Genomic DNA, 12,896 nt, shown 5'->3' on the forward strand with positions numbered 1-12,896 from the left:
TGCACACTAGAAAGAGGTTCACTCTCCTATTTCTATTGTCCATATGGGACTCAGTTATACGAACATAATCCAGTATAAAGAGCTGACAACCAGTTTTTCTGTATTAATAATAACAGCTGTTTATGTTTCAAGTATCACAAAAAAGTAGAAACTTTAAACCACGACGTAATTTTATTTTTTCTAACGCACTTAAAACATTTTTTATTTGAAATATATTTTTTTTAATATTTCTTTTGTTTCTTGTGAAGCACAAAGCTAAACAGTAGGTTATCTGTCCTCTGCTCACCACGCATATTGAAATTGTATATTTAACTTTATAGGCCTCATATTTATTGCTGATCTGCAGGGGGGCTTTCATTTTTTTGGCGCCTTCGTAATCTTTTTTTGTTTATTGTTAAACGCAAAACTACACCATAAGCTATCTGTGTTATGCCCACCACGATCATCAAATGCCGAGTTTTAGCATTATAAGTTCTCAAATTCACCGCTCTCCCACAATGAAGCCCTTTCATAAGCAAGCCATTTTAAAAGTTTAGTCTGGTTTAGTTGTTATTAAGCGCAAAACTACATAATTAGGCTGTGTTCTACCATAACAAATATCAAAAACAAACTTTTAGCGTAATAAGCCTATAGACGTACGACTGGACCATTGGAGGAGTTGTTTTAAAAGACATTTTACTAAATTCGAAGTTATGAGAAGTTGTGCTTTTGTCGTAAACTGTGTTACTGCTGAAATATCTTAGAGCTAACGGACTTAAGAGAGCAAATTTCTTATTTTACATTCAGTCTCATTGCTACGAAAAGTATACTCTTTTCTGTATACATCTGTTTTTGTCACAAACAAAAAATCGAATGATTGAAATCGAAACTGAGGATAAACACAAACAGTAAACAGCTAATTTAGAAGTAATTTTTTAACCTTCTAACAATTTACTGAGCAGGTTAGGTATTTGGAAGTTCAACCATCATATATTCATGTGTTTGTGTTTTTTCTTATAACAAAGCCACATCGGGCTATCTATCTGCTGAGCCCACCGAGGGGAATCGAACCCCTGATTTTAGCGTTGCAAATCCGGAGACTTACCATCACATATTCAAAAGCATATAATTTTGACTAATTTCACGTTAAAATTAGGACTAAGGACACAGCTGAGCACTAAAATATTTATTTTAGTCATTATTTACATTATAATTTTCTTTTGTTTAGTCAAACTATATTGTATGTGACTGACTGATGTGACAAACTATTAACAGTTTGACGGTATACTCGTGTCTCCGTCAAGTTTATATAATTTACAAAATTAAATATAATTAAAGTTTACTTAATAAACAAGTTTTAAAAATTTATCATGGCGCGACTGTCAACAAACTCGTAAGAGAAGTTTAGCTGATAATATAAGAGCGTCAACATACTAAAAGCAGATTTTTTTTGTCTATGATGGTAGTTTTACAATATTTACATTCATTTGAGTGTCAATAAAAATTCTAATAATTCTTTTATATATTTAATTACAGATATTTCTATGACTGTTTGTTTGTTTGTTTGAAGTTAAGTACAAAACTACTCGGAGGGCTATCTGTACTCTGCCCACCACAGTTATCGAAACCTGGTTTCTAGCATTGTGAGTCCGCATAAGTACCGCTGTATTACAGGAGGCTTTGCTACGACTAAAATTAACTATATTTAATAAATAATGTGTCCGACTGCTGATCGAAGGGTGTGAGGCTCAAAACAAGGATCCTAAATAGGCTGTGCGTTATAGTTCTGGTGTCAGTCAACCCTCTCAATCGACTCAAGGAGTTGGAAAAAACCATTATGGCAGAAGATGTTCCTGCTGGCTGTCAGGCTTTCATCAGTAATGCAAAATTATAGAATCCTGTGCCCTAAAATTCTGGGGACTTCTAGCCTTAATGTTTAGGACCTTTGAATATGCAATGCTGTCCAGTTTCAAAAACTCGAAATCTAAGTTAACCTGGAGCAAAAAAATTCCTGTGCGTATACACATAGATCTTTCGACAATGGTTTTGTTGCTGCTGTTTTTTAGGTTTGGACAACCTTTTAAAGGTTTTGTTATTGATCCAAGTAATAGAAATACATTATTACTCTAAAATTCCTTAGGTTCTGGGAGATGCAAGAAAAAATAAATATAACGATTTTCTAAATTATTTAGAAAAGAAATCCCTTTGCCACGTTGTTTTATATATATTATTATTATTCTAACAGTATAACTTATTGATTAAACGATTGGTTGAATATTTTTCCCAGTAACAGTCCATACAAAGTAAAGTTTGATAAAAATAACAAACATAAGGGTTAACTTATTCGCTGGAATATACAATATAAATGACAAGAAAATAAAAAAGTGGTTCGAATAAACAGAATCCTTGTTGATAAAGGTTAGAAATCCACACTGTTAAAGGAACACGTATAAACTTCACACTCCTGTTCTTTTTATTTAAATGTCTGAATTTGGTGTGAATTCACAAACAGAATGGTATTCATATAAGATATATGTGGAAATTAGAAAAATAAACTGCATTTAAAGGTGTGAATTTGGTGTGAATTCACAAACAGAATGGTATTCATATAAGATATATGTGGAAATTAGAAAAATAAACTGCATTTAAAGGTGTGAATTTGGTGTGAATTCACAAACAGAATGGTATTCATATAAGATATATGTGGAAATTAGAAAAATAAACTGCATTTAAATGTGTGAATTTGGTGTGAATTCACAAACAGAATGGTATTCATGTAAGATATATGTGGAAATTAGAAAAATAAACTGCATTTAAAGGTGTGAATTTGGTGTGAATTCACTTCACAAATAGAATAGCACTAATAGAAATAATATGTGAATATTAGAAAAACAAAACTATATTTAAATGTGTGAATATTATTAACAGTATTCTTACATTGGTCCACGCACAGTTGAGGTATCAATACGAATCATTAAACACAGTATTTATAACTATTTAGTAGGTATAGAATTAATATTTTTACCTGTAAAAGGATGGGATATTGGTTGTTTGGGGCTTGAAAAAGAGTGTTTGCTCAAAATGTCAAGTAAATAAATTACTGTCATAGTTTTAAAATATAATTTTTGTCTAAAAGTCTATACACATAGCAAACGTTAAAGATTTGGTAAATAATGTGGTGCTTGATATACATATGGGTGAGTGTAATAAAATGTGGATATCTGGTACCTCCAATATTGGTCAATATAATCATGAAGGTATATATACCTATAGTAAATAGTAATTATGTGATATATTTGGTACTGACTGATATAAATGTGGAGGCGCGTAATAATAGATTTTCATGTTGATATTAAGATACTAATTGCTAGCCGCGTACTATACATATATCTGTTACTAAGTGGTGTTTTTCGTTTGTGGTAGAACCACTAAAATGCTTTTTATTCACTGTTAGGTTTAAATTAAAAAGACTCAATACTTTTTCAGAGACTTTAATAAACATACATTTCTAAGAAATTCATTTTGAAAATCTAGGAGGAAACATCAAAGGAGAGGGTAGAAACATTATGTGTATTTTTTAAAATATACTTCGATACAATTTACTTGTACTACGATGTGTGCATGCAATTGTAGATCGTCCAGTTGACTTCATACGTTTTTGTTGTTTGTTTTTTTCCGAAACGAAAAGAAGACATTAGAATGGAAACGAAGGCTTGTTCTAATATCTTCAATTACGGTCACTAACCTTAATCTATTACAGCGACCTCTACTTTTTCCTGTTTCTTTAAAGATCTATTTTTGACAACTGCTGTTGTTTTAACAAAATCTATATATATATATATGTATACAAAGATATCTACTTGAACAGCAAGCCCATCTAGGTTATTAATGTTCTTTTCATTTTCCTCTGCCGTAAGATATAAATTATGATATTTTTATTTCTGTCACGAATATACACATATATATCAAATTTGGTTTTTATTACCTGAAAGTGTGTGCTTACGAAAAAACGTTTCTTTGGCTATAAGGACATACATATTGGAGATCGTAAGACACGATAGAATTGTAAACATCGTAAGCTCGACAATAGTAGAAGAGAAAAATTTATTCAAAACGAGTGAATTACCTTGTAAAAGGTTTGTATTTAATTTCTGCAATATATTTTATGGGTTAACTAAAACTTATATCAGTTATTTTACAAAGGGTGTTTGAATAAGGTGAAACATATTTAAGAGGAATTTTTCTGCGTTTTGAAATATCTAATCTGTACAAACGACACATGCTAGTACTCTTAATCAACACTAAAATTCGGATCTCGATATGTTATTAGTAGTAGACAGGTATTTTCTCTGAATATTGACAATAGTATTTTCTTTGTAATTTCAGACGTTTTTACTGAATGCACTCAGGGACAAATCCCTGAAGTCTATCAGAACAGAGCACCATCGATGTAATTGAAATTTCGTTATAAATTAGTTTCACTAAAATGTTATTATTAACAGTATTCTTACATTGGTCAGGTAACAGTGCAAATTATTGAACACCATTTTTATAACTGTTTGTGTAGGACTAATCTTTTCTCACCTGCAAAAGAATTGTCTGTATCTGGTTAAAAGCACCGGAAAAATTACCACACACATCTAGGTTTTACAAAGGTCTTGAGAACGAATACGTATAATATACAAACTATATGTAGCTCTATATAAAATGTAACTACCGATAGAAACTCTATTTCTGTGTAGAAGCATGGTCTGCCCAATACTTTGCAACTCAGATCTTAGTATCAACCGGTCCAATAATTAAATTGTCTGTTTCTATAACACAAATAGCCTACTATTCAATGATAAACAAGTACTATAAATACCTTTCAAACTGAGATATACGGGTCAACGCACGAATTTCTTCATTGAAAAATACACGTGTCTTACCTCATTTAACTTTACGTCACATTTCTTACTCTATGTAATTTTTATCTCGTTCATTTTACTTACCTTACTTTACAATATACCCTTCCAGTAGCAAAGTGATAACTCTGTTGGCTAATAAGGATAAAAAACAGATTTCGATACCTGTGATTGGCAGAGCACAGATAGCTCATTGAGCAACAAACAAGCACCATTTACCTGGCTCCTACAAGATTGGTTTTGTTTGTTTTAAATTTCGCGCAAAGCTACATGACGGTTCTCTGCGTTACTCGGTCTTAATTTTGCGGTGTAAGACTAAATGGAAGGCTGTTATTTATCACCACCCACCACTAACTCTTGAGTTACTTTTTTACCAACAAATAGTGGGATTGACCGTCATATTATAACGCCCCCACAGCTGAAAGGGTGGGCATGTTTGGTGTGACGGAGATTCGAACTCGCAACCCTTAGATTACTAGTCGAGTGCCTTAATCACCTGGCCATGCCGGACCGATAAGAGAAAACGATAGTTTTTATATAACATTCTACATACATATAAATATCCGATTTATCGTTTAGAAATTATTTATTAAGCTAATTTTGCATGTAATAAAACTTGACAAATGAAACTTTAATTCTCGTCTAAATCTGTACAAAACTGACAACCTTCTAGCTCACAAAGAGCTCTGTTAATGCACCGAAATATGGTCTCCAAACACATCTGAAGAGACTGGTAACCTTCGAAGCTCATTGAATAACAAGACAAAAGTAACACGAATAATGCTATATGTTTCGTCCATCGCATATGAAGATGATAGCCGTTTTACATGTCAGGGTTTTTTATGTATCCCGATAGTTGCTAATAAACATAATTCTTCCACGAAACCTTTTTCCGCACCGTGCAGAAGAGAATTCTGGGTTTGGAGCAAATGGCTGCAGATCTTGTTGACAAGTCTTGCATCCCTGATGGGGGTAAGAATGAAATTCAGGCGCTTCACTGTGAAGTAATTTACGTCAATCTCGAGCTACCAGTTTCAAGTTGTTATGTCACAGAGCTTCATTGTCGACTTCAAGCAATCTTTTCACCTCTTACCTTGTCCACTTTCTGACCGTTTGCCTTTAGCAAGCTTTCTATAGAACAACTTATTGAAGAATGTTATAATTTCAAACAAGACCCGAAATAAACCGTTACAATGGTACTACAACTATCTTTGTAACAGGGCACACTATTGTGCGATTCTTCAAATATTGGTTTGTAACCGAAGATTAAGTTCATCTTAAAATTACCCAATTTAAAAAATTGTGTTATCTTACAATATAGGAAATTTGTTTGTTTTCTTTTTCTTTGTGAATACAGCTCTACTGACTAACTTTGTTCAATACATTTTTTTTTCTATTATGGACAAATTCAGAATGGACAATGAAATTAATAGAGCCTAATCAATAGATCCACTGTTTTCGCTTCACTGTTCCCACACAGTCTGTCTTTCACGCTTTACTCAAGTCAATATAGATGTGTACAAAAACCACCCTTTGACATGGTTAGTGGCTATGTTTATAATATCAGTAATTAACTTCGACAAAACTGATCTTTCACGTGCATTACTGCTTGACGAATCTTGAACTGAGATTTTCTTTATTTTTATGTCTTAAGAGCTATTTTCGTGCATTCACTTTCCTAAAACAAAGAAACGTTGTTTTATAATACTGTACTTGTTTGCAGGTCATGTTTGTGCGCAGCCTCTGAACTCGGAGAAGCTCAACGTTGCACGTTCAACAGTGAACTGTAACTGGAGCGGAAAGTTGCTTTAACATCCTACCACCTCACAAAAACGTTATAACTTAAGATAACGCCATTAAGCAACACCGGCAAAGTATTAATGAGACATGTTTCAGTAGACCAAATACCATCGTCATTTTTAGGTTCATTAGCGTGTGATGAAAAAAAAAAAGGATTCGTTCAGTTAAAACCCAACAAAACGTTTGTTGACGAGGCTAAGTTTTGGAACCAACACATTAAAACCAGGTGTTGGTTTTTTGTACGTGTGAAGAGCGAGAAGGAAAGCTACTATTAACGTTTCGTCTTCTGATGAAAGCATCTCGTGTGTTTCACACACAGCAAGCTTTCCTTAACTAGTATGATCAAAATACGGAGAATTAGCAACGTATTAGAAACAGGAGCACTTCAGACGCTTATGATTATCTATGTTCTATAAACTGGTGTATCGTGTGTGTCACTGGTAAGTTACCCCAAAAGGTTAGTTAAGCCTGCTTCTGTTTCTGTTTTTCGTCACCCATATAGTGGAGATATCTGAGCGACATAACCGAAATAACTCATGGTCACGGGTGCAACTGTAAAAACAAATTATTTTCCCACGTGCCTTTGGGTTTTTCCAGCTGGAAAATGTATTATACAGTAATTGTTACTGTAAAAAGAAAAATGACGAAAATGGGTTAGCACTATTAATTACGATGAGACTTGACGAGGTATTATATTCTCTAATTCATTCTATTCGTTGTGATCAATCCATGATTAAGTGCCATTTATTTATTTTATATATCGATTCTGTTTTGTTAGGAAACTATTAATACGCTAGAAAAATATGTTTTACAGATTTCAGCTACAATATCGATGAACGAACATACTCAATATTTGTTACGTATTTCAAGATAAAACCTAATTTAACGCTTACAAAATTAAACTTTCCAACATTACCATATCTGTAAGGATTATCCTAGTTTATTAAGAAAAAATAATTAACTTGTATTTACTTCAGTCGGTGGTGCAGTACTTAGCTGTTAGTGTGCTTTGTTGTACGCCAAAAGCGAAAAGAATGTATGCTTTATTTCAGGATTTCTGATGTTTTAGCAAACCAAGCCTAATACGTAAAAGGGATTTTTTTTCTAGTAATTTGAGGTTAATTACACTTTATAAGAACATGTTACAGGTCCATTGCTTCTTTGGAACTACTTTCTTTAATGTCATTCGTGGTTCATTTAATAGCCAAAATTATAATATATTGTTCAACATCCGGCCTGGCATGGCTAGGTGGTTAAGCAATCGACTCATAATCTGAGGGGTCGCAGGTTTGAATCCCCGTCACACCAAACATGCTCGACCTTTCAGCCGTGCGGGCGTTATAATATCACGGTCAATCCCACTATTCGTTGGTAAAAGAGTAGCCCAAGAGTTGGCGATGGGTGATGATGACTAGTTGCCTTTTCTCCATATTGCTAAATTAGGGATGCCTAGCTCAGACAGTACTCGTGTAGCTTTGCTCGAAATTCGAAACAAACAAACAAACAAACAATTGTTCAACATCACAATTTCCATTATAACAAGCTTCTACGTAATATAGATAAACATCTCAAACTTTTACAAGAAATCCTGGCAAGCTTTCCATAGACCTTCCTTTGGATTCTAAGACCTAAGGCACGAATAGTCATTTTAGCTGCATCAGAAGACCTTACAAGTGTGTCATCAAATGGGGTTGCTATTATTCCAGTTCCTTCGGGGATCTTCCAATGAGAACAACTGCTAGTCTCAATGTACGTTCTAGCTTTTGGGCCTTGTCAACTTTAAATCAATGTTAATTATCTTATTAGCAGTATCAATGGCTTTTTGATTCAGCAAGTTTTCTTTGGTAACTATAACAATCACATTGCTGAGGAGAGATGTGCTTCAAATTGGATTGGGATATGATTTCGGAGCTCATAGCTTTACTAATTACTATTGTAAACGCTGTTGGTGTGGGATATATTTCCGATTTCATGAAGAACCATTGAATGCTTTCTTATTCGAAATGCTTGTCTTATCTCTACATCATTTAACAACATTGTTATACATTTATATTTCTTCAGAAATAATAATTTACAATCTTCCTTTGAAATTTCGATTAGTCTTGGAAAAACAAATCACATTTGTGACGGCAGGCTACTCAATTAGCCTATGCAAATTATTCATAGAAATTCGATTCATTCTTTGTGATGTGAGAATCGTAAGGAAACAAACTCTTAGTTCTAAAAGTCCTATAATAGCACAGTCCTATTGAACTTATTTGTAATGAAACTAAACTCGCACGCAAATCAGATAGTTTTACAGTTAGCTTTATACATAACTATATATACGTTTTCATTTTAAAGAAATTTAAAAACAATCTTAGAGAACCTCTCTACTCTTTGATAGGTTCAAAGTGCTCTCTGTATTATTTATTATTTATGGAGACGTGATGGTGAAGCTAGTAATCGTAATGTCTGTGTCATAGTGTCAAATTATATCAAGTGTTAGGCATATCAAGATTTAGTTTTTAACCATGCTTTTCGATGAGTTTGATATATCATATATCATTGTTCTAAATGATGAACATATAAGGGTCTAGTTGTAGCAAGTTCTACTTTCTTATAGGTTTAACGTATCATACACATGTATCATTATTCTAAATAATATCTTTTATTGGACATGTCAGGATCAACCAGTAAACCATATTTTGTGATAAGTTCAGTGCGAAAAGTGTTATTGTGCCAAAATAAAACTATTCGACACGTTAGGGTCTAGCTATAGGAAATCCTATTTTCCAAAGGTTTTATGTACTGTGTACCATTCTTCTAAATGACTTATGTACTGATTTAAACGCGTTATGTCTTAACATAGAGAAATGTACTTGTTCACACATTTGTTTATTACACTGCTGAGAACGGAAGAGCGTGCTTTACAAATATTTACATAAGACATACATTAGAAAACCATCTAAAAGCTAACCCTAGTATAATAATTAAGCAGTCGTTGTTGTGTGGAATTAAGCACAAAGCCACACGATGGACTATCTGTGCTCAGCCCATCAGGGGTATCGAAACCCGGTTTCTAGCATTGTAAGTCTGCAGACATACCGCTGTGCCACTAGGGGGCGTTAAGCAGTCTTCAGTATGTTTGGTCCTTGATAATTTAGAACTAAAATCGAAGCAACAGAATGAAGAAAAAGAAGAATTATTTAATAAGAAAAAATCTTGGGTCAGTGACTTAATATTTCTAGATTTCAAGTTACACGATACTTAATACACCGACGTCGTTATGCTAATATACCATACTGCTTGTACACGGTAAACATTTCCGCACTGGCTATAAACTTCATATGGTTTCAAGTCACGTAACCTATCTTATTACATGACACATAAAAATTCTCTCTCAACGAATCTCAACTACATTGTTTAGTCATCTTAAACAAAACGATATATGATCTGTAATACCTTATATTATGCTCTCTACTAAATATGCACACATTGATCATCAAACAGATATTACAGTTTGTTACTTGTTTAGTTTTACTTTGGCACGTTCACCATCAAATATTACAGTTTGCTTTTCTTTGTTTCTTCCAACATAAAAGTTGTCTTTTCTGCGCATAAAAATAAGAATAAAAACAAACAAAGACAATTTTACATTAATTTTGTCTCGAGTAATTAAAAGGTTTAGTGTGCATATGATTTTGAATATATTGTTCTCTTTGAAGAGAAAAACGTCGGAGTATTGTTTTTAAAACTAGTTTCTGCTACAGTGATGATATTTTTGTTTGTTTAAATTTGGCGCAAAATTACACGGGGGCTATTTGCACCTGCCGTCTTTAATTTAGCAGCGTAAGACTAGAGGGAATGCAGCAAGTCATCACTGTCAACTCTTGCGCTACTCTTTTACTAACGAATAGTGTGATTGATTGTGATATTATAACGCACCCACGGCTGAAAGATCGAGCACGTTTGGTGTGACGGGGATTTGAACCAGCGACTCTCGAATGATGAGTCGAGCTCCTAACCACCTGGTCATGCCGGCCTGTGAATGTATTAGAATGAACGACTAAACATGAGTTTACTTATTATTATGACAGTTTAAGTCGTAAAATACGAGTGAGTGCCTTACTAGCTTATTTAGTAGAGCACTCGCTTGACGTTCGACGCGTATAGGTTTCAACTGAGTGTTGAACAAAACGTTGGGTTACCACTTAGGGAAATCTATTTCAATGCAATATGGCAATAGGGATCGAGGGTCATCAAAACACCAGATACCAGCTGATGAATAGAAGCTCTAACTGTGAAACAAATAGAAAATTAATATAGCGAATACTATTAACATTCAATTTGCGAAACACGTTACAGTAAGTAGGTGCTCTAAACATCCGTGTTCCTTGACACAAATACAATATCGCTATAAGAAACTTACTACTCAAGTACATTTTAATGACAGTATGTGTTACAACAATTATGTTCCTTGGCACCAAAACAATATTGTTATAAGAAATATTTAAATACATTACTTGGTGTGAACAGAATGTTGCAAACATTCTTATTCTGAACTGCAATCATACCAAAATTAAACTTATCTACAAAGCAATAACACCGAGTAGATTTATATTGTATTATTTGTAGACGTTTCTCTTACGTTTAATTTAAGATATTTTGATATTAGGAAGAAGATAAAATGGAACATAATAAGTATAAAGTAAGGTAAACACCTGTTTTATATAATGAATATTATGTTATCAATACTTATCTTAATTAAACTTTTTAAATGTCTTAGATACAACTGATAATAATTACAACTCTCTTGCTTAATATAACTCGTACCATGAATGCTATTGTTCATATAGTTAATAACACTTACAGATTAATACAGTTCACATCATGAAAGCTGTTGTTCATGTATTTAATAACATTCAGAGACTAATACAGTTCACATCATGAAAGCTGTTGTCTTGTAGTTAACAATATTTGCAGATTAATATAATTTGCAACATGAAAGCTATTGTTCATGTAGTTAATAACATCTACAGATTAATATAGTTCACACCGTGAAAGCTGTTGCTCATACAGTTAATGATACACTGCTGGCCAAAATCTTAAGGCCAATGAACATAAAGAAAAAATATGCAATTTGCGTTGTTAGACTCAACCACTTATTTGAGTAGAGCTTTGAAAGATGAAAATAAGAAAAGGGAAAGTAAAAATAAAAAAAATAGCATTTAATAGGGAAAATGTGAGCACTATGAAATTAGCCTAAATACTAGCTGATCAAAAGTTTAAGACCATACTGAAACGTTAATTGGTAAACACGTAACGAAATTTAGTCATTTGTGTTCAAGCATTTGCGTTGTCAACATCTCCCACTGACATCTCCTGTGTTACATTAGGTAAAAACATGGCAAAGGCTGAAACGTTGACAGAGTTTGAACGTGGCAGAATTGTCGAGCTGCAAAAGCAAGGTCTCTCTCAACGTGCCATTGCTGATGAGATTTGGCGTAGTAAAACTGCTGTTGTAAATTTTTTAAAAGACCCTGAGTGATACGGAACGAGAATTTCGAGTGGTCAGCCCAAGAAAATTTCACCGGCATTGAGCAGGAGAATTCGACAGGTTTTCTGGCAAGACACTAGCCGATCGTTGAACCAGATTAAGGCCCTTATGGACGCAGAATGCAGCTCAAGAACAATAACACGGCATCTACGAGAAAAAGGATTTAAAAACCGTGAACGTTTTCAAAGGACACGCCTCCTTCCACATCACGAAACAGCTCGGTTAAATTTTGCTGAGAAGCACCAAACATGGGACGTAGAAAAGTGGAAGATGATTTTGCTCCCTGATGAGAAAAACATTAACCTGTATGGTCCAGATGGCTTCCAACGTCACTGGCACGATAAGGACATCCCACTGGAGACATTTTCTACACGACACAGTGGAGGAGGTTCCATCATGATCTTGGGTGCTTTCTCCTTCCATGGAACAATGGAGCTTTAGGTTATACAGGGGCGTCAAACAGCAGCTGGCTACATTGGCATGTTGGAGGGAGCATCCTTATTGACTGAAGGCCCTCGCTGTTGTAGAAATGACTGGATCTTTCAGCAGAACAAAGCTGCAACTCACAATGCCCGCAGGACAAAGGCGAATAACGTGATGTTTTGAACCATCCAGCGTATTCGCCCGAACTGAACCCCATTGAAAATGTTTGGGGTGGATGGCAAGGGAAGTCT

The 12,896-nt window shown here is 34.1% G+C and overlaps 2 long non-coding RNA genes across 5 annotated transcripts in view; one reads left to right on the plus strand and one right to left on the minus strand.

The window, feature by feature from the left end:
* The window catches only part of LOC143229765 (uncharacterized), a 116,382-nt gene extending 114,005 nt beyond the window's left edge, over positions 1 to 2,377 (plus strand). For all 3 annotated transcript variants that reach the window (XR_013016056.1, XR_013016048.1, XR_013016054.1), the window contains one exon: positions 1,516 to 2,377. This is a non-coding gene — a long non-coding RNA (uncharacterized LOC143229765). The remainder of the gene's footprint in view (positions 1 to 1,515) is intronic.
* LOC143229766 (uncharacterized) overlaps positions 1 to 12,896 on the minus strand; it is a 127,556-nt gene that overhangs the window by 96,110 nt on the left and 18,550 nt on the right. The gene's annotated exons all lie outside the window — the stretch shown is intronic.

This window comes from Tachypleus tridentatus, chromosome 10 (assembly GCF_004210375.1).
Source record: "Tachypleus tridentatus isolate NWPU-2018 chromosome 10, ASM421037v1, whole genome shotgun sequence".
Taxonomy (NCBI): Eukaryota; Metazoa; Arthropoda; class Merostomata; order Xiphosura; family Limulidae; genus Tachypleus; species Tachypleus tridentatus.